Source organism: Pleurodeles waltl, chromosome 3_1 (assembly GCF_031143425.1).
Source record: "Pleurodeles waltl isolate 20211129_DDA chromosome 3_1, aPleWal1.hap1.20221129, whole genome shotgun sequence".
Taxonomy (NCBI): Eukaryota; Metazoa; Chordata; class Amphibia; order Caudata; family Salamandridae; genus Pleurodeles; species Pleurodeles waltl.
The window spans coordinates 470,651,081-470,674,747 of record NC_090440.1 but is presented as its reverse complement, the minus strand read 5'-3'; positions in this window follow the sequence as shown (position 1 = coordinate 470,674,747).

Sequence of the window (23,667 nt, the reverse complement as noted above, 5' to 3'; positions counted from 1 at the left end):
TCCACATTTAATGCAATTCACCACTTCCCCTCCTTCTTTATTTTCATAAGTTTTGCTGGGGTGCTATAAGCTCTGTGTATCACATAAAGGTGGTTCTTCCTCAGCGGGGCAGCCTTAACTACCTCAAAACACATTCTCATGGATTCTTGCCACCCCAACTGCGCTATTTCTTTCGTCATAGTGCCTTGCCACAACTGCTCCGGCAACTTAAAATCACCATCGATCAACTCCAGAATCTCCCAATACCACTTTGCAACCTTAGTGCCCTTGGAGGAGCCATTAGAGAGGTCTTTTCTCCCAACCAGCTTCGTCGAGTAGACTGTGCCCAGGCTGCCAGTTGGAAATATTTAAACCTGGACAAAGTGCCTCCTGTCATATCTCTCAGTTCTTCCCAGGAGAGTAGCACCGCATCCTGTATAAGATCACCCCAGTATTCCAAATCAGCTTCTTTTATTGGTTTGGCCAAGGCACCTTTCAAGCATTCTGGAGTGCCCGGAGAGTCCCAAATAGGAGCTCGCTGATTGTAATAGTCGATCTTAATGATAAATTTCACCTGATGCCAACACATTGCTGCCTCCCTCAGCATTTTTAATCTTATTTTTTTAAAGAATTTTGGATCACCAAACTTAAAAAGAAAGTGATTTGCCGCCCCCTGGATAGTTTGTGTCATTGCTTTGAACATTGCGCCTATAGCTGTATCCTCCAGGGAGGTAAATAACAACCTCGAGTTCCTCAGCAGAAAGGCCCAAGCATATAACTGTAGGTCCGGCAGTGTTAAGCCTCCCTTCTCTCTCCTCCTCTGCAGCTTTTTCCGTGCAATCCTGGGACCCTTACATGCCCAGATAAAAGAAGTGATAGCCTGTTGAAGTTTATTAAGATATTTACCATTGATTTGTAGCAGAATAGCATTCTGGATTAAATTAATTTTGGGGAGAAGAAACATTTTAACCAGGTTTACCCTTCCCAGTACTGTCAACGGAAGATAGGCCCAACCCTTCATTAAATTGATACACTCTGCTAACAGTGCTTCTTGATTTTTAACCACCACTTTCTCAATGTCTTGTGTAATCAATAAACCTAAATAATGCATTTCAGCCTTCCCTTGCTAGCCATTCCTTTCAGGGTTCCATGCCATAATTTCAGACTGAATTAACCTGATAGCCAGAGACAGAGCCAAAATCCTCAGCTAGCCTTCGTATGGCTGGGAGTGCGGTCGATAAGTCTGCGGTGAATACCATTAAATCATCTGCAGAAAGTGCTACTTTCCTCTCCCACTGCTCCCATTTGAAAGGAGCCATTTCAGGAAGCTGTCTTATTCTCCTGGCAAAAGGTTCGATATACAGGTCAAACAAAAGTGGAAACAGCGGAAAACCCTGCCTAGTTCCCCTCGATATCCTAAAAGAGTTTGTTAGTTTCCCATTGATTAGAATTCTAGCAGAGGGGTCATGATAAATCAGTTTTATAGCCCTACAAAAGTTATTTTCCAGATTATAATTACTCAAAGTCTGAGCTAAGTAACCCCAATTGACCCTATCAAAAGCTTTCATAGCGTCCAAAGCTATAACCCCCAAGGGGATCTTATAAGCAGTTGCCAAACCCATTGCCCCAATTAGAGTATGCGTGAGCTCATGTAAATACCTGCCCTTAACAAACCCCTTCTAATCTGTATTAATCAAATCCTTTGCCACCAGATTTAATCTATCCGATAAAACCTTTGCAAATAACTTGTAATCCGAGTTCAACAGTGAAATAGGTCTATATGACTCACACCTAGCCGGGTTTTTACCTGGTTTCAGAATCAGTGAGATGACTGCCTCATTCCAATATGCCGGAATGGGGGAGTCGTTTTGTAAAAACCTCAGAGAACAATTTTAACAGGAAAGGCGTTAGTACCTGCTCCAGAGCCTTATACAATTCAGCCGGGAGACCATCAGGGCCTGGAGCATTACCCTTGCTTCCCCTCAAAACAGCTATAATTTCACCTGAAGTGATAGGTCTATTCAACCAATGCTGCTGCTCTGAGGATAGAGAGGAGAGAGTATCTTCTCCCAACCAAGTTTGAACAGCCAGTTCCGTAACCTTAATCTCTTCTGTATAAAGTTGGGGAAAAAATTGCAAAAAGGCCCTGTTTATTTCCCCACTCTCTCTGGTCCTCTGTCCTTGCTCTACCTCAATTTCCTTAATACAATTCCGTACTTGATCCCTTTTTACTTTCCATGCCAATAGTTTCCCTGGGTTTTCCCCATATTCAAAATGTGCCAACTTGCTTGCCTCCCATTGCTTTATGAACCTTGATTGCAAAAGAGCTTCAACTTGCTGTTTAAAAGCGTCCAATCTCTGCTGCCCTGCACGCTTCTCCCCTTCATCTGTACTCTTCAATAACTGCTCTCTGTAATTCCTCATTTATATTTCTAGGTGCTCTAATTATTCCCAATACAACTTATTCTTATAGCTGGCAATGCTCACAAGAATCCCTCGTAACACTGCCTTATAGGCATCCCTAACCACATGAAATGGGGCTGTACCCAAGTTCTCTTTAAAAAACTCCTCAGTTTCTACACGCAGCCTGGTTCCGACTTCTTCATCTAACAATAAGGAGCGGTCCAACGTCCACCGACTCACCGCCCTCTCTTTTAGTAAATTCATTTTTAATACAACCGCTCCATGATCAGACAAACTATATTAACTATTGCATTATGCCATAGCTGATCCACCATGAAATAATCAATCCACGAAGAGTGGCTATACTTCTTATTATTATATGAAAAAACCTGCTGAGAGCCTGCTCTAACCCTCCACCAATCCTCCAATGCTCTTTCCTTCATCATCCTTCTCAGAAACTGCTGAGAATTTGAATTAACTATTGATCTGCTTTTAGTTAATCTATCCACCTTATTGTCCAGTATTTTATTAAAATCTCTTGCCATTAACACTGGATCAGAAAAATCCAACAGCTAAAAAAACTGCTTCTTAAGAGGCTCTGTATCGTCGCTATTGGGACCATAGAATCCTACCAGAGTGATAGGTCTACCAAGTAACTTAACTTTGATTACTATCCATCTACCCGTAGTGTCTACATTGAACTTTAATATTACTGGATCACACTGATGCTTAAACAATATTGCCACCCCTCTAGTATGGAAGCACTGTTCAGTACATACACAGAAGCGGACCCAATTCTGATTTCTAAACAAGGCTTTGCATTCATCCCCAGTTAGGTGCATTTCTTGCAATATCAAAACCTGAGCAGAAGAGTCCCTCAGATACTGTAGAATCCTGTCTCTCCTGCCTCTCACCCTCAGACCGTTCACGTTCCAGGACAGTATTTGACGTTTTTTCTGATTACAAGTAACACCTTGGGCTGCCCCCTTCTTATACATCACTTACGAGTTGTCTAATGAGCTGAGGTGTACAGGACTTTTTTCCCCAATATTTTCCCCATCTGCTCCCCACCCTGTGCTCCCCTCACCCCCCCCCCACACTTGTGCCCTCCCTAGCCCCCCCCAGGAGAACCCTTCCTTTGTTCGTGTCTATGACCCTCGGCAGGTACAAATTATTTCTCAATACCGCCATCTTTAATAGTCTCCAGCAGCTCATCCACTGCTTTCACCTCTCTTATATTATACATTTTATTATTATACATAATCTTAAGGGTTGCCGGGAATTTCATCTGAACCGAGGCACCTTGTTTCTTCCATCTGCCTCCCCAGTTCCCACTGCCTATTTATAGTTGCATTGGACAAATCAGACCTGACCTCAAACGTAAAATGATCCCCCTTTAAAGTTTTCTGTCTAAGTGCCAAGGTCAGGATCTTCTCTTTCAAAGAATAAGTTTGGAAGTTTATCAAAATCTTCCGAGGTTTGAGACTATCTGGCATCTTCTTAAAAGGGTCCCTATGTATCCGCTGGATATCTCTTGCTATTTCTTCCGGAGACTCTTCCAATGAAAGCAAACTTTTAAGAAGAGAACTCAGAAACATTTTTAAATTTTCACCTTCCACACCCTCCAGAACATTCAGCACTCTCAAATTGTTCCACCTAGAATTGTTTTCCAGCTGTTCCAGCTTTGTAAGGACTACTCATTTCCCTTTAAAATATCGATTTCTCTTTTATGATCTCTGATTTCCACTTTCATTTCTCCCACCGCCTCCTCCAGTGCTTGTGTTCTTAATACCAAAAGGTTAAAAAAAAAATCTAGAGCTCTGCAGGCCTCCCTTATTTCCCCTTGATTATTCTCAGAGATAGCAAAACCATTTTTAATATCCTTCGATAAAGTTGAGAATGCTATCTCAATAGGGGAAACTGGGCTGCTACCAAATACTACTGAGCCAGAAATGGAGGTCAGAGGGGGAAAACAGGATCCCCACTACCCAGTGGCGTTGCAGCCAACGGAAATTCAGATTTAGGGACTATCTCTTCACTAACCAACGCTTCTCCAACCTTCTCCTGGCAAACCAAAGTCTGTATGGATGCCATCAAAGATTGTTGTTGCATATCATGAGAATGTCTCCCACCTTGACAGCCACCTTCCCCCTTTGCCTCCATCGCCAATGCCTTTGGAACACTACCATTCATCCCATCTTCCATAATAACCAACTTATCTGGGGACTTAACTTTAAGAAAAGTTTTCACTGATGGAGTCAACTTGGAACGTGCATTTTTCTTCCTGATTTTAATATTTTTGGGGGGCTTTAAGCCACCCTTTCCACTTCCTTCTGCAATTTCAGGTTTAACCCGTGGCAAACGTTGCCTATCCGGAGGGTTATGGTGCCTCATAGAGTCCAACTTACAATGCACAATGCCCGGATGGCTCCCCTCGCTCCCACCGCCTCCTACCTTATCTTGGAGTGCTGCTTTGCTAGGGAAAAAGCAAATAATGGTACTGCGCCTACACCACCTTCCTGCCGGTTTCAAGCTTGGAACTTCTTTGCCTTCAAACGGCAGCCTGTCAGCTTCAGTGCTGACTCTGCTGGCCTTAACCCGGAAGGGAAGTTGGGCTGCGAGTCGTCTAGAGCGTCCGAGCTCAAGCCTCGCCCTTAGCCAACACAGCCCAGGGGAGGCGCCAGGAGCCCCACTGAGGTTCCCGCCATGCTGCAGCGGTGCTCCCATTCACGGGAGCTAAGCAACCACCACAAAATTGCCGAAGACGCCGTTCAGCTTGCTGACGCCGAGGAGCCGGTAGGTGCTTCAGCGCGCTGCTCTGTAAGCAGCCGCCATGTTCTCCGTCCCCCAGAGGAAATTCTTTGTTCTGCCTTCCTGGGACTGGGCTGCCATAGTGGAGCTCCGGGGATGCATGGGATTGGCACCCAAATACCAGATTTGGCATGGGGGACAATTCTATGATCTTAGACATGTTACATGGCCATATTCGGAGTTACCATTGTGACGCTACATATAGGTATACCTAATTTGGTGCATGTGACTGGCATATTGATATTCTGAGCAGCAGCTTGGCTAGATGATGATGTGCCAAGTTCTGCATCGGAATGTGTCAATTCTTTTTCTCACATCGTTCGTTAGTATGCCCGTTCCTGGATTGTGAGCAGATGTTTCCACATACGTTCCGTGGCTTTATTTGTTATAGGTACCACAAGAGAGATTTTTTTCACAGAGGTTGCATATGTCAATTCTTGCACTGACTTCTCCATACATCATTCTCTTTTCTAGATGAAGAAGGCATCTGTTGAGAATCATCTCCTTCAGGAATATATTGAGACTCTCCAGGTGGTGGAGGAGCACTCCCTAAAGCCATTTGTGAAACTTCTGTAGCATGAGGATCACAGCTGAGATGATTCTCCCTCAAGAGGTAGCAGAAGAATAACTGTTTTAAGGAGTGACCCTAACCAAAACTAGGTGTGGTTCAAAAGTAGCAAATGGAATTTCAGATTGCTCTTCCCACATCGGGCAGCTCTGCTGTTCTTAACTAGAATTGCGGTTCCACGAAAATTGTAATATGTTTTGTGTTCTATCGTAAAAAATAAAATATGTTTGTGAGTTGTAAATATGTGGATTTTTCTGTTTGTATGGGAAAGAATGGGGTGCACAATGTAATTTTTTTGTGAAAAAATTTTTATGGCGGATCCGCAGATTCGAACCGCGGATTCATTCTGATCACATGATCGTGACGGAAATCATAGAGCTTCGCCACTCTGCTTCAATGGAACCACAGATGGTGCGGCGATCCCAAAATTAATTTAAAAAGATAGTGACATTACATTACTACTTCAGAACTGTGTAAATACTGAAAACAAGTATAAAACAGTATCAGCAGCACTTTTATAAGAAAGATTAGACCTCTTCAATTCAATTTGCAACACTGTACAGGGTTTGTGTATTTCATTGTGGCAGAGAGCTTAATGAAAGTATCCCTAACACTTTTTCCCAGACATCTGGGGTTAATATCTGAATGAGAAAAAATATATCATTACCTAAAAAACCCACACATTATACACAAGTTGTAGTTTTAAACAAACCTTAGAAGTTCCATAAAAATACAAAAGGTTAAAGGAATGTTATAGTTAGGAAACAGAATAAAACAAATCTTAGAAATTCACTGAAAAAATCAAGGGTTACATGGATTTTATAGTTAGGTTATGAATTTACTTTTGTAAAACCGTTGAAATGAAGCAGTTATAGATACTTGAGCTAACTATATCTTGCGCTCCTGTGATGCACTGCTTATGACCTCATATATTACATCACTCATGACATGGTCAGTGACATCACTGATGACATCTCATATGACATCACTGATAAAGTCTTATTTTCCATAGGAAGGAGCATACTTTGGCATGTCAAGTATCAAATTAAAGGTTATAACATATCCAACAACTTGCCACTGTATTTGATATAACTTGCACCTAGATTTAAAACTCTTTCTAAAAGTTACCATTTTCAGCTCTGCAGTGCCCTTCTCTGATTGGCCAGCCTCTGGCAGCCAACCAGGCTGCCTTGATGAGGTGTGAGGTGGCCTTGGCTGAACACAAAGGAAGTGCCTGGGGAAGGAGACCTGCCTTAGCAGATGGTGAAACAGTATGGAGGAGAGCAGCTGAACTGTACTTCAAAGGAGGGGAGGACATTTGAGCCAGCAAGTGGACCTTCCTCATTTCCTGCAAAACCAAACAGCCAGGTGCCCCTTATTAGATTAGGAGAAGGCTGGAAAGGGGTGTGTTAAGAAATTAGCCACACCAGTGGGTGGGTTCGGCCAAATCTAACCTCTAAGATTGAATTTTTACCATCCTGGATTTTGGGAGAATGTTGTTTCCTGGGATTGATTTTTGCCACACTTCCAAGGAAGTGGTCACTCAAAGGGTGGTGGCCTGCTACTGATTGGATAGAGCCACCCTGCCGATTTCCACTCCAGGAACAATGATAAAAATTGCAGAGGCGCACCCCACCTCAGATCTCTACAACGAACAAGAAGAAGGACTGCCCTACTGGACCCCTGACCTGCATCTGGACTCTGCAGTCTGAAGGACTGCACCAGCTGAGCTGCACACTTGGGCTTCACAACTAAAAGGACTTTGCATGTCTTCAACTGCTTCAAGAAGGGACTCTCTGTTTGCTACATATAGAAAATAGCTGCCCAGAGTCGTCTGCATCAAGCCCTGAAGAAACCGACCAGCTGGCCAGTGATCATTTTTGGATTTGAGCCAGGTGCATTCTCGGAGTTGGAGACCTAACCCTTAAGGAGCAGCTCAGAGCTTCCCGCACCTTGGGATGAGTTGCAAACTCCTAAAAGTCCTTTAAAGACCTTCTGGAAGAAGATCTAGAAGTTTGGAGCATTGAAAAAAAGCTCCATAAGTGGACCGACCTGACATCCTGAGTAGGCCTGGGCAGAGTAAATGGAGTCCGGCTCTGTGGAATTCCTCTGAGTTGAAAAAACACTCTGTGGAATTCTGTGGAATTCCGTGGAGGCGGAGTTCCCTGACCCACGGTGTCCTCCTGAATGCGCCCATCTCAGAAGCACTAAGCATGGTCCGGCCTGGTCAGCCAGGCCCACCCCTGCTTAGTGCTTCTGGGATAGGTGCATTCAGGAGAGCTCTAAGCAAAGAAAGTTGCTGTTTCAGGCCACTTGTGCACTGGTCTGTCCCGTATGCAGTGCACACGGGGCAGGCCGGTGGATAAAAGGCCTGAAACAGCTGCTTTCTTTCTCTGCCTACGGCTCTGGCCTGAATTCAGGCCAGGGCCATAGGCTGCAAAAGCTGTCAGGCTTGTTGTGCAAAGGGCCTGCCCCATGTGCAGTGCACATGGGACAGGCTGGTGCACAAGAAGCCTGAAATGTCAGCTTTTACTGCCTATGGCCCTGGCCTGAATTCAGGCCAGGGCTGTAGGGAGCACAAGCTGCCGTTTCAGTCCTTGTTTGTGCACCAGTGTGCACAAACAACGACAACAAAAGAAAGAGATGAGAACGTACCCGGGTCTTCCTGGAGGTCCTCCTCTGCTCATCGTCTGATGATAACGAGTCTTCTCTTCTTCAGCGACTCCCTCCTGTCTTTGGGTGCGCGCTGCAGCCCAGTTATGGGCTGCACAGCGCAAGCGCAGACTGTCTGCGCTTGCACTGTGCAGCCCTTACTGGGCTTCAACACGCACTGGGTGAGCTCTGCTCCGCTGGCAAGACTAGCTGAGTTTTTGGATAACTCCGCACTCCAAGCAAAGTGCAGTGTTCCAAAAGCTCTGTTAGCTCTGCCAGCAGAGAGAAGCTCCCTGCACAGGCCTAGACGTGAGTCAAGCCAGCTGACGTCGACCCGGCCTGACTTGCAGTTTTGTCCTGCTGAAAAGCTCCGGAGTACCAGACTTCCAGGAATCCACTGGGGGCCTGTGGAAAGGTGATCCAATGACATTGACTCAAAATTGGCTTGCTATGGAGGGTCGTCCGATGTCGGAGACAAAAGGCTCCAAAAAAGTTTCTAAGTCCGAACGTAAAATGTTGACTGAGGCTTCCTGCGCAGAATAGCCGAAGAGGGGTCCAGGATGGTTGGCTTCAATTTCAAGTTCTTCCCAAATGAAGATTTCCATCACTAAAAATCATCTAAGTCCGAACGTAGAATTATTCACTGATGTCTCCTGCGACACGTATCTGAAGAGAGCTCCAGGAGGTCGGATCCAATTTGTGACTTCGTCCCGGTGAAGAACAATCTTCAATAAAAACACTACGTCCAAAGGTAAAACTTTGACCGAGGCCTCCCACTCACCGTGGCCGGGCAGGGCTCCATCGCAGTCGGTCTCAATATTTGACTTTGCCCCAGTCGCATTCAACTAGATTTTCAGATTAGCGCTTTTAGATTCTATGCGCTAAAAACATTTAGGGTTTCATTACAACATTGGCGGTAAAAGCCGCTTACCGCCGTGCAGAAGACCGGCAAAACACAGCCGTGGCCGCGGAATTCTGCCACAGCTATTATGACCCACATCTCGGAATCCGCCGAAATTCAGACACCCACACAAGTCCGCCACACCAAAGGTCAGTGGTAAACTGGTGAAAACAATTCCTCCACCATCACGCCAACAGAAACACGCCCATGCTATCACGACCCACGAATCCACGCGGCGGTCTTTCAACCGCGGTATTCCATTGGCGGTACACACCACTGCGCTCAAAATACACACACATCTCCAAAACACCGCCACATTGGACAATTCCAAATACACACACCTGATACACATACAAACACCACTCCCACACACCCATTGCAATATAAAACACACACCCACATCACCAACAAACCCCTACGACCACAATTCACGAACGAAGGCCAGAGAGACAGAGAGCACAGCAATTGAGAACCCCACCACACAGAGGCACACAACACCATCACCCATACAACATTCCACGCACAAAACACAACACACTACTACACATCACCACACACATCAACACTTACACCACCCCACACATCACCCACACCACCCCATGTCACGCCAAAGACACCCCCGGTTTTCCGAGGAGGAGTTCAGGGTCATGGTGGAGGAAATCCTATGGGTAGAGCCACAGCTATTTGGCTCACAGGTGCAGCACACCTCCATTAGCAGGAAGATGGAGCTATGGCGCAGAATCGTGGACAGGGTCAACGCTGTGGGACAGCATCCAAGAAATCGGGAGGACATCAGGAAGAGGTGGAACGACCTATGGGGGAAGGTGCGTTCAGTCGTCTCCAGACACAACATCGCGGTACAGCGGACTGGCGGCGGACCCCCACCTCCTCCCCCACAACTAACAACATGGGAGGAGCAAGTCTTGACCATCATGCATCCAGAGGGCCTCGGAGGAGTCGGTGGAGGAATGGACACTGGTAAGTCAAATCTTAACTATCATATCCCCCACCCTACCTGCATGCTATCACACATCCCCACCCTTACCCCCTCCCCTATCACTCCAAATCCTCACTAATGTACTAATAACACAAACCACTCATCCCAACACCAAGCCCTGCATGAAACAACTAAGCATGGTCATCCCTCACCAAAGCATGCTCACTGCACATACCCATAACAACCCCCTAACCATCATCACACAAACACACACAAAGGAATGCTTGCACTGGGGTACACGCACAACCACCCATTGCACACCATTACACACACAGATGCAATAATCATGCTCTTATATCCCTGCAGGACCACTAAGGAACATCACCACACAGGAGGGTCCAGACATCTCCACTCCACCCACAGAAGAGGCCCACAGTGACGACAGCAGCTCTGCCCTACTGGATCCTGATGACCAGCCCGGACCATTGTGGGCCTCGGGTCAGTCGGTTCCCCTTGCACAGGCACAGCCCAACACTGACCTTCCACCCTCTGGTAACACCAGCACAGCACCCACCCAGCGGGCCCATACCTCCGTACCCAGGATATGTCAATCAGCGGTGTGTCCACCACTACAATGAACCCAGGATAACCCACCACCCAAACAACAAGAGGGACCTGGGGGCAGTGGTAGTGGGCACACGGTCCAGGGGACGGAGGCACAGGAACACAGGGGAACTGGGAGGGCTGCTGTGCGACAGGGGGCGGAAAGGCCAAGGGAACCCACTCTCCACGAGGCCCTCTCCTCCATCATGGGAGCATACCACCACTCCCAGGAGACGATGGCGATGGTCCTGGACAAGTTTCAGGAGACCCAGCGCCTGCAGGAGGAGCAGTATTTGGGGTTCAGGGAGGAGCTCAGAACCGTCAGCTCCGCCCTGGGCACCATCGTAGGGGTGCTGAAGGACATACAAAAGACCATGAGGGATACCGTGGCACTCCAAGGGGCCCCTGACACTAGCCTGGACGATGAACTGCCAACCACCTCCGCCGGCGCTGGGGGACAGGACGCCCCGCCACAGGACCACCACACCAGTACCAAACCCCCTGCAGACGGACAACCACCACGCAAGCAGTCCCTGAGATCCAGGAACAGGACAGAGCAAGATGGCAAGACCCCTGGCAGGAAATGAGACCACCCTGATTGTCCTCCCACTGTCCCACTTTGTTACCCTGTCCATACTTAAACTGCCCCAGCTCCACTTCCTATGCCCACATGGGCAGTGCACCTGTGTGACCAATAGACTGGACTCTGCCATGGACATTCCTCCACCGTCCCCCATTACCATTTTACAACCCCCCTCCATTTTTGAGCACTTAAATAAACACCCTTGAACCACAAAACAATCTGGAGTCAGTCTCTGATTTGTTAAATTTGTATTATCAATGACAGTGTCAAAATGCGTTCTCAATTGTAAAGCCAACATACCTATGTCACACATCACAAGTCCTTGAAGGATGCAAGCAGATGACACACGTTGGTAACCACACCTGTGAAACCGTAATGGAAAGGTACAACTCAGTGACGTATTACTGCTATTAAATGACAGACAGGATAGAGGTAGAAGTGTGAAAGTGAATGTAATGGTAAAAAAAAATGTTCTCACCTGTGTGTCACTGGAAATATTGCTGTATGACTGACTCCCTGTTGTCTATGTCTTCTTCCTCAGCTTCATCCTCATCACTGTCCACAGGCTCCAGAGGCTCCACAGCTGCCACAACACCGCCATTTGGACCATCCTCCTGCAGAAAAGGCACCTGGCGTCGCAAAGCAAGATTGTGAAGCATCGAGCAGGCGATGATGAACTGGCACACCTTCTTCGGTGAGTAGAATAGGGAACCACCTGTCATATGGAGGCACCTGAACCTGGCCTTCAGGAGGCCGAAGGTGCGTTCGATCACTCTCCTAGTCCGCCCATGGGCCTCATTGTACCGTTACTCTGCCCTGGTCCTGGGATTCCTCACTGGGGTCAATAGCCATGACAGGTTGGGGTACCCAGAGTCCCCTAATAGCCACACACGGTGCCTCTGGAGTTGACCCATCACATACGGGATACTGCTATTGCGCAGGATGTAGGCGTCATGCACAGAGCCAGGGAACATAGCATTTACCTGGGAGATGTACTGGTCTGCCAAACATACCATCTGTACATTCATAGAATGACAACTCTTCCGGTTCCTGTACACCTGTTCACTCCTGTGGGGGGGGACCAGAGCTACGTGGGTGCCATCAATAGCACCTATGAAGTTGGGGATATGTCCAAGGGCATAGAAGTCACCTTTCACTGTAGCCAAATCCTCCACCTGATTGAAAACGATGTATCTCCTTACGTGTTTCAGCAGGGCAGACAACACTCTGGACAACACGTTGGAAAACATAGGCTGGGACATCCCTGATGCCATGGCCACTGTTGTCTGAAAAGACCCACTTGCAATGAAATGGAGCACTGACAGCACCTGCAAGTCAGGGGGGATTCCAGTGGGATGGTGGATTGGTGACATCAGGTCTGGCTCCAACTGGATACATAGTTTGGATAGTGGCATGGTCAAACCTGTAGGTGATGATTAAATGTCGCTCCTCCATTGTCAACAGGTCCACCAGCGGTCGGTACACCGGAGGTTTCCACCATCTTCTCAAATGTCCCAGCTGACGGTGCCTAGGAAGTGCAACAGCGACCACAGAGTCAACAAATTCCCAGGTATGCACCCACAGATACACAGAACACGACACCAAACACAAAACTCTTCCTGTATGTGTGTTGAGTGTAGGCCTAGGTATGTGTGACGCAGCACTAAATGAAGCCATGTGGGCCCCTGAAATGGCGGCTGCCTGACCTCTAAACTGGGACAATGGGATGTGAGGTATCTGCGCTGGCGTTGTACACCGTCGCAGTAGGCGGTCGTAGACCAGGGCGCAATGCTGCATTGGTTAACATTGGACCCTATGGGTCCCAGGAGCCAATGATGACGTGCGCTGCCGGTGATGATACGCACCGCCGCGGACGTCACCACCGCCGACATGACTGCCATTTTCTATCTGTTCAATCACTCCATACCTGATCTTCGACAGGAGAGGATCTACACTGCAAGTGCTGCTGTGACCTCGGTCTGGAAGAGACAATGGCTGCTGCGTCTGGGGAAAGTTTAGTTTAGTTTATAGATTTGTAGAGCGCATGGCTACCCGGGGGCATCCCAGCGCTAAAGTACACCATGAATGTCGGAAGCCAGGGGAAGCAGATTAACTGGGAAAGAGAATGGTTTTCAACTTCCTCCTAAAGAGAAGTTCAGAGGATTCCTGACGGCATTCAAAGGGCAGGGCATTCCAGAGCCGAGCAGCCCTGATGGAGAACGAATTACCTCCCCATGATCTCTTGACCGAAGGGATGTAAACCTGTCGAGAAGAACGAGATCTAAGAGGTCTAAGGGGCGAGTAAAGAAACATCCGTTTTCTAAGGGAAAGGGGACCCTTATTGTGTAAGGCTCTGTGAACAAAACACAGAGCTTTAAACTGAATGCGATGCTTAATCGGGAGCCAATGAAGAGCTGCAAGTGCTGGTTTAGCGGAAAGATGCCTTGGGGTATTCATGAAAAGTCTAGCTGCCACGTTCTGCGTAACCTGCAGCCTCTTTGTTACATAATCTGGAGAACTAAGATATAGAGAGTTCCCGTAGTCCAGGCGGGAGAGAACTAGGGCTTGTACAAGAATTCTTCTGGCAGCGAATGGCAGAAGCCAAAGAATCTTCCTGACACTTCTAATTAAGCCGAAGCAGATCGAGGAGATTCTTTTAGCTTGTGGCTCCATAGTTAAGCGTGGGTCAAGCAGAAAGCTGAGGCTTTTTACTTGTGTTATTGGAGGAGGCAGGCTGTTAAAAGCCTCAGAGTACATAGCCAGAGGGGCGGTAGGGGCGCCATTACCTATAATCATTACCTCTGATTTGCTTTCATTAAATTTCAGTTTCGACCGGGTCATCCAGTCCCCAATATCTTTCATGCAGTCAGCCAGGTTGGCAGAGGGGGAGTCCCTACTACTAGAGAGGGAAACCACCAATTGCGTGTTATCAGCATAAGTGACCATAGAGAGGTTATAAGGAGCGACTACTATGGCCAAGGATGACAGATAGATGTTAAACAAGGTGGGGCTTAAAGATGAACCCTGCGGGACTCCACAAGATAGAGACCAGACGTCAGACAAAAAAGAGCAATCCAAAACTTGAAAGGATCTTCCCGTGAGGAAGGAGGAGAACCAGGCAAGGGCTGGACCTCCTAACCCTATCTTGGAAAGTCTATCAAGGAGAAGAGTATGATCGACAGTGTCAAATGCTGCACTAAGATCAAGGAGGATAATAGCAGCATGACCACCTTGATCTAGAAGTTGCCGAGCAGATTCAGTTACAGTAAGGAGTGCTGATTCTGTACTGTGATGGGTTCTGAAACCCATTTGAGAAGGATGTAAATGATCGTGGCTCTCAAGATGCCTGGTCAATTGCAGGTTCACGTGCTTCTCCAGAATTTTTGCCAAGGGCAATGGGTCGATAATTATCCAAGACAGAGGGATCCAGCTTAGGTTTTTTTAAGAGAGGCTTTGTGATTGCATGTTTGAGGGAACTGGGAAGAATACCAGCGGACAAGGAATTATTAAGTATTTCTGTCAAAGGACCAACAACAATATCTGCTGCCTTCAAAAGAATAGAAGGAGGGGCCGGGTCCAAGGGAGAACCCGATTTGATATTAGCAAGAAAATTCCCAAAGGGCCCCTGCCTTCACTGCTCAGGAGTTGGAGAAGCTAGTAGACGGGGTCCTCCCCCAGTACACGCTACTCTACGGTCCTCCAGACCAACAGTTAAGTACACAGGGAGCACGTTGTATGGGCTATGCCTGTGTGGAGAGGGCTGGTTGTAAGAAGGAAGGGGCCAGAGTTCAGGGAACATGAAGGACTGTGAATGCATGTGCCACATGGCAAGGGTAGGGATGGGGGCCACTCACATCGACGGTGCAGTTGGTAATGACTTTTCTTCTTCCCCTGTGCATGTCATGTAGGTCAGCGCCCACCAGAAGAAGGACATTTGGCGTGCCATCGCCAAGGACGTCCGGACCCTGGGGGTCCACCAGAGACGGGGCACCCACTGCCGGAAAAGATGGGAGGACATTCGCCGCCGGAGCAAGAAGACGGCGGAGGCTCAGCTGGGGATTGTGGTACTGAAAATTCTGGACCCGTGTTATAAACATCGTCGTATCACAACGATTTTGGTATCAGCAGACCGAGAATGATTAGAATAGTATGCACAAGCATTGTATTCATATTCGGGTGACGAAATTGCCCGAATATCAGAGTTTCCGTCCTGAACCCTCGGGTTCCATTTAAATGACAGCCATTTCGTGATTGCCCTCACATAGGCCAATGACTAATGCCGAAAACGAGTCTGAAGGACACGTACATCTTTGCTGACTCCTCTGTGACCTGGGCAAGCTGACTCCATTGCCTGAAGCCAAACCTGTTCGGCCAGTTTCTTTCCCAGTGGCCGAATGAGATTCGTATCAAGGCACAACACATCATAAAATCTTTCCTCACACACAAACCATGCCTAATCTTACACGCACCTGTCCCTGTTTCTTTCCTTATGACTTGCTTTACAAGGAGGAGGTGCCTGTTTATATTGGGGGTCCGTCGATATCTGATGAAAGTACTGAGCCTTGCCGGGTAATTGATTGAGGGCTGGACAAACTGAAATATGGGCTTGTCATCATAACCCTGCTATTTCTTTGTAGTGAAAATATGTGAATGGTCAACTGTAAAATAAGGAATGTTTGCCTAAAGCATAATATTTTGTATAAAAGAGAAGGTTAGCTTTGCAAGGGCAGCAGTCTCCTGAGAATATACACTGTGTTGTACTTCTAGGATACCTGTTACTGGCTGCAGCCAATAAAGAAGATCTTTGACTTCACCAAGAAGACTCTGTGTTTCTGTAGTCTGAAACAGGAAGGACTCGAAGTCTTAGGGTGTGTTCCTTGGCACCACTGGGTTCTGAAAAACCCAGTACTTCAGTTGGCGCCCAACATGGGGCGATTTCAGCGGTACCAGTCCAAGCCAGAGGTTCGTGAGGAGCTTTGTGTGAAAATTCTGGAGGGAGGCCGCCACTTCATCGACCCCTGTATGTCGACGTGGTCCGAAAGTCTTTGCTGCGAGGTTCCCCGCTTTCCGACGGCTACGAAGGACTGCTGCCCTGACTATCGCCCTGTTTTGGACCCTTGATGATTTGGTAGAGCGAAACGATAAACGATTCTTCTGGTGACGTCATCGATACCTCAGTTAAGTATAAGTGGAGCGTCTCCCAGTCCTTAGTTTGGTTCTTAGTTTGGTATCCCCTTGGGATCTTTGATTTGGAACTTGCAAGTACCAAAGCCGAGGGATTCGTGTATTCACAAGGCTATCGTATTCGATAATCCTTTGAAGTTTGAAGCTAGACTAGAGAGCGAAGATGCCTGGTCTTAGCAGAATGGAAATTTGTTTTGTCTTGGTTATAATAGGGATTCCCGATTGGAGGACTCGTGTCCGGTTCCTCCAATTGGAACTCCAACCTATGAACTATATGTGAAACATGGCATAGGCCCCCTCACATATAATGAAGTATGGATCCGATACACCAGGAAAGATGGAGTTTTAAAATGGCCCCAATATGGTAGTTTTGACACAGAGATTCTGGATAATCTGGAGGTTAAACTTTTTAAGAAGAAAGCCCGGCCGGCGATGTTTGACTCTTTCCGCCTATGGCGTAAGGAAGCCAAACAGAAGGAAATTAAATTAGCAAAGAGAAATAAGAGGGAAGAGGGTATCTCGATAATGCAAGCTGCCATGCAGTTTAAAGATGATGAAGAAGAACAGATGAATGAGCAGTTGCACAGGCAACGTAAATTGGTGACCGATAAATGTTATCCAGTTTTTCCGCTTCTTCAGCAAGATGCAGCAAAAGAACTTGAGAAAGATCCTTTAATGTCACACTTGTTGAGTTCGCCACCCCCTTATGCGCAGAATGCTACAGCACCCCCGCAACCTTTAGCTGTGCAACCTCCGGTTATTGTGCCTCAGGTTCTTCCACAGCCGCCAGCTCCTCTTCAGTTGGCTCCTACTACTATGGCGCAGCCCCTTCAAGGGCCGCCGACTTCGCTACCTGCTCCATCTGTACCTCCTGCGACTCTATGTACTACATCGACTGCCTCTTCTGGTGTTCTTCCTGATACTGCCTCTGCGTCTGCTTCTGCGTCTGCCTTGCCTCCCTCTGTCTTTCCTCCTGTTCTTTCATCAACTTCTCCTTCTGTCCGACAGAGAATGACAGATACTGTTGCCAGCCTTATATTTCCTCTCTTTGGGTCGTCTGGTGTGACCCCAGATTCGGAGCGTAAGCAGTCGCTTAGTCAACTGCCTAATTCTCAAGAGAGAGAAATGTTTGACCGTATGGCGCGTAAATGGGTTATTTACCCTTCAAGATACGATGTAGAGTCTGTTATGGATGTCTTCCGTCAATGGGAAGCACCGAAACAAAGATACGTTTTTGAGAAAATGTGTGCTTTCCTTTGTGGGGAATTGGAGGATAATGATTTGGAAACAAATCTGCCTGATTTGTGCCGTGTACGGTTTGAGTTTGCAAAGGGCACGATTGTGGGTTCGGATGTTGAGACAGCAGTTGCGATGTTGTTGTCCTTTAGGAATAAGGATCCTTCTCAGTCATTGTTCCAACATGACTCCTCTGTTAAAAAAAAGGTGCAACAGTACCCAATGAGAGAAGTCCCTCCGGTATGGAAGGACGCCGTTGCGGCTGATGTTGCTAATCAAATTGATGCTGTCCCAGCTCATTTTCAGCGTGTTTGGGTACATGTTCCGTGGAAACGAGCTGAAGTTTTAGCCCTTAAGCAGACTTTGCCTGATCCCCGTAAAAACCCTGCAGGGTATTATAAGGAATTATCACAGACTGCAGACTCATGCATTATGAATTTAGCCGACATAGACATGTTATTTGGGAATGTTGTTCCACAGCCTTTGTGGGGATTGATTCGCCATACAGATCATGCACAAGAGTTAGGTGACTCATGGGCTAATATTAGTGCTGCAAATGATAGACAAGTTGGTGGTGCCAAGCCTGAGCCTTTGGTAGCAGAACTGCCTGCTAGGATCATTACTTACATGAAGACGTTAATGCCTGCGATGCGTGTGAATTGGGATAAATTGTCTGCGTGTAAGCAGAAGAAAGATGAAACAGTGTCTGATTTCTTCACCAGGTTTGAGGAAACGTTTATCGACCACAGTGGTCAAGATATGAGTACAGAAGGTGGTCAACGGTTGTTCGTTGACAAGTTTGTGCAAATTTGCTTGCCGAGCTGTGTAAGAAATTGAAGGATTCAGAGAGTTCTTGGGCCGTTTCCTCTTCAGCACAAATATTGGCTACTGCACAGTACTACGAAAATAGGGATAAAGATGAGAAGGATAGAGCAGACAAGAAAACTAAAGAATTAAAGACGAAGGTTCTTTTACAACAGGCGTATCCGCCACGTGGTGGTCAGAGTAACTATCAGCAACCTCAACAGTTTCAGAGAAACTCGCAAAGGTTCGAGTTTTCTCAACCACGTGTTCCTGTAGGTCCCAATCAGTGTTCATATTGTAAAGAAGAGGGTCATTTCAAGTATAGTTGTCCTATTTTGTTACAGCATACGAATGGTGCTTCTGGCGCAAGAGGTCGAGGTGTTCAACAAGCTCCTAGAGGTAGAGGACGTGGAAGTTTCCCCCAGAACACGCGTGCTTTTCCGTCTCAAAACTCAATGAATAGTTTTGACCAGCAACATAACGCGTCTGGTAGGACGGCTCAGTACTATGCTGACGACTACTATGCAGAAGATGAGAATCTGGAAGGTAATAATTGCTAGAACAGCCATAGACGAAGAGAGGGAGTTTTTTTAGTTCCAGTAGATCAGAATGGACCTTATGTTAAGGTGATTACATCAGGTGTGTCGGAGCCTTTTCTGTTGGATACTGGTGCTACAAAGAGTTCTATTATGCACTCAAAACTCCCTGGCGCACATTTGTCTGGCGAGATGAATGTTTCAGTAGGTTTTTCTGGCGCCCCGGTTAGGAACCCGATTTCTAGTCCTATGTCCCTTTCTGTTGGACCTTGTGAATTGGAAGCACCCCTTATTCTGACGACAGGTTGTGGTGAAAACTTGTTAGGATTGGATTTGTTGAAAAGATTGTATGCAACATTATATTGTTCTCCTTCAGGAGTACAACTTACACTGGGTAGGAAAATGGTCTCTCCAATATATTTGTCGAAGGATAAACTTCCGACCGAATTGTCGTTTCTTCCTGATATCATTTGGGCTACTGGTCCTAATGACGTGGGTCTGTTGGAAATACCGCCTTATGTTGTGACATTGAAAGCCAATGTTAAATTACCAAGCATTCAACAATACAAGATCTCTAGTGAAGGTGAAAAGGCGTTGCTAGCGATAATTTATGATTTAATTGAAAAAGATGTAATTGAAGAGACAAGAGGCAACGTTTGTAATAGTCCTGTTCTGCCTGTTTTGAAACGTACTGACCCCTCTACGCCACCTGTTTACAGGTTTGTGATTGATCTTAGAGAGGTAAATAAAATAGTTGTGCCACAGTTTCCAGTTGTTCCTGATATCACTGCCATATTAACTATGATTCCAGCTTCCGCCACCTGGTTCTCGGTGATTGACTTAAAGAATGCTTTCTTCAGCATCCCGATTGCCGAGGAGAGCAGGGATATTTTTGGCTTCAGTTTAGGAGGCCGAAGTTTCCGCTTCAAATGCGCTCCTCAAGGCTACTGTGAAAGTCCATCAATATATAGTCAGGCTTTAAAACCACAGCTTGATGCAATTGTTTTACCTGACGGCGCTACCCTTATTCAGTACATTGATGATTTGCTAGTCGCTACAGATACTGAAGAGATTTGTAAAGAAGCCAACTTGTTGTTTACATCACAAAGTGTCCCTTTCAAAACTGCAATATTGTCGACAAGAAGTGACCTACTTAGGTCATCTCTTATCGAAGGTGCTTTCTTGGGCATTACATCATACTGCAGACAATGGATACCAAATTTTTCTGTGCTGGCCAAACCTTTGGTAGCATTGACCTATAAAGATACACCAAACCCCGTTCCGTGGTCTGAAGATTGTCAGAAAAGTTTTTCCGAATTGCGTAATGCATTGTGTTCGGCTCCTGTGTTGGGTACCCCCGACTACAGTAAGCCCTTTACACTGTATGTCCATGAGAGAGGGTTGTGCATTGTCAGTGCTGACACAGTCTTTTGGAGACAAGCAGGGCCCATGCGCATATTTTTCGGCAACTTTGGATCCGGTAGCTAAAGCATTACAGAGTTGCTTGAGAGCCACAGCATCAGCAGCTGTTTCTATTCGACAGTCTGCTGGGTTAGTGATGAATAATATGTTGATTGTGATGGTTCCACATGCAGTGGACACGTTGTTAAACAGGACCAAGACACAGCATTTAACTAGTGCTCGATTGTCAGGTTACGAGTTGACACTGTTAGCGAGTCATGTGCACATAAAGAGGTGCAATACGTTGAATCCAGCCACGTTATTGACGATTTCAGTAGAAACAGATGATGTTGAACAACATGATTGTTTTCTTAGGACAGAAGAAGAAACGAAAGGGAGAGTAGATCTTAAAGATACTCCTCTTGTAAAGTGTGATGGTACCTTATGGGTGGATGGTTCATGCTTCAAGCTTCCGAATGGTGATACGACTGCAGCATATGCTGTCACAACTTTGCATACGATTGTTGAAGCTGCACATATACCACATAATTCAGCTCAAGCAGCAGAGCTGATTGCACTTACGAGAGTGTGTGTGTTATCGAAAGGAATGAAAGTGACCATATATACCGACAGCCAGTATGCGTTTGGTGTGGCCCATAGTTTTGGACGATTGTGGAAAGAACGTGGGTTCCTGACTTCGCATGGAGCTAAAATTCAGCATGGTCAGTTGGTGAATGAGCTTCTTGAGTCACTGACCTTGCCATTACAAGTTGCGATTGTGAAATGCAGTGCACACAAGAAGGTTACTGATGATGTCGGTCGTGGCAATGCATTTGCTGACGAAATCGCAAAAGAAACAGCAAAAGATGTGATGAATCGAATGTATGTTGCAGGCCCCACAAGATGGGTTGGTGACGTTGGAATATGTGAAGATACAATAGAGGGTGTGAAGTCTCTTCAAGCTGAAGCTTCAGAGAAAGAGTTGAGTGTGTGGAAAGAAAGTACGGGTAAATTGGATGAAAATGGTTGTTGGGTTGACTTGTCAGAACATCAGCGATGGTTGTTACCCGATGCGTATGTGCTTGCAGTGGTGACAATGGCTCATGGAATGGCCCATATCAGTGTGAAAGGGATTTGTAAGTTGTTGGCTCCAGTATGGCAAAATGCTGGAATTCCTAAATGTACAGAGAATGTGGTCAAGAATTGCATGGTGTGTCTGAAATACAATCCTTGTAGGGGAACCCCAACTCCAGCTGGTCATTTTGCGCCTCCAACGTATCCGTTCGAGGTTTTGCAGCTAGATTTCATCCACATGGAAAGGTGCAACAATCTGAAATACGTACTCGTTGTTGTTTGTGCTTTTTCAAGATGGGTAGAAGCATATCCCTTAAAAGACAACACTGCCTTATCCACAGCTAAAGCCCTTGCCAAAGAATTCTTCCCTAGGTTTGGAATGCCGAGAATGGGCTGGAGTGATAATGGGAGTGAATTTGTGGGTCGAGTGATGAAAAAAGTATGTGAGGGGCTAGGTATCCAGCAAAAATTCCACGCTGCAAATCACCCCCAATCAGCTGGACTAGTAGAGTGCTATAATGGCACGCTAAAACTGAAGCTGGCAAAGATACAAGCGAGCTCTGGTCTTAAATGGCCTGACGCGCTCCTATCAACAAGAATGACTGTGCATTCACGAGTGGGACTTAGTCCCTATGAAATTGTGTTCGGCCGCCCGGCCAACAGATGGGGAGTGCCAAGACCAACAAAATTCAGTGAGATCGAACACCCTGTACTGCTTGATTATTTGTATGAATTGACGGCTAAATTGTGTGTTCTACACCAACAGGTTCACGATACTCTGCCTCAGGTCTCTGAAGCTCCAGGACATCTTATCGATCCTGGATCATGGATGCTGGTCAAGAACTTCCAGCGGACAAAGAATAACCAGCCCCGTTGGACCGGCCCCCACCTCGTCCTTCTCTCAACAAGATCAGCTGTTCGAGTGGAAGGGAAAAAGAACTGGATCCACGGCGTACACTGCAAGAGGGTCCCTTTTCCTCTACCGTACGACCGGTGGGTCCAGGAGGGGATCGCTGACTCTGAGACTGAGACTGTGCCTCGTTTTTTGCCATTTAGCGATGCACGTGTAAAAGGAACAATTTCTGAACGAGAAAGTGACAATAATTTGCAAGAAGCTGTGCCACCGTCAATTCGATTGAACACTACAGAGCCTGAACTGTTGTTCCAGAACCAGACAGTACCTGGAAAAAGCCGTTATAATTTGAGACCAAGAACTAAGGACAAATCATTTTTTCCCGTTCCTTTGCTATTTTTTTTAAAAGTGCGGCTCTCTCATCTGAGAAACTTTCTTATTTTTGTTTTTTTCTTTTCAAACCGCCATCCGGGTTCAGCTGTAGGGTCGTGGTTGCCCAAGTCTTTGGAGTGCAGCTGAAGACGTTAGGTCGACAGTTCTGGTTGGTCTAAGGGAGTTGCCCTGGACTGACAGAAGCATTCCCTAGCATAGAATACCCTACCACCACGAGCAGCAATTAGAGAGGATGGAGTTTTTCAAGAATGAGAGACCTGCCAGACAGATGGACTTTAAAGCCAGAATGTGTATAATAATGACAAAGAAACGATTTTTGATATTATGTATTTTCATGTTGCTTAGTGTAATGACGTTTTTAATAGGATATGTTTTATTCTCTTTTCAAGTGACATTTGCACCCATTACACAGCCCATACCTCCTTCTACTGTTTCCTCGCATTCTTTTCACCCCCTGCCTGAACACGAGTCTGCCAGAAGATTAGAATTTGTCAACAATTCATTCATTCAGCTTCTACACCAACACCAATTAGTAGTGAACACAACTAACTGTTGGGTGTGTGGTGTTATGCCTCATACTACTGATAAAGGTATCCCTTATCTGGTCCTGCCTTTCAGCCATAATGGTTCTGTATGGGCATATAGAACGGTGTTCATATACGTGTATGAAGCCAACCCCCTACGTTCTGTGAAAGATAATCCTAAGAATAGTGCTCTAGCTAAGGGTATAGTAGATATGATTAGGGAAG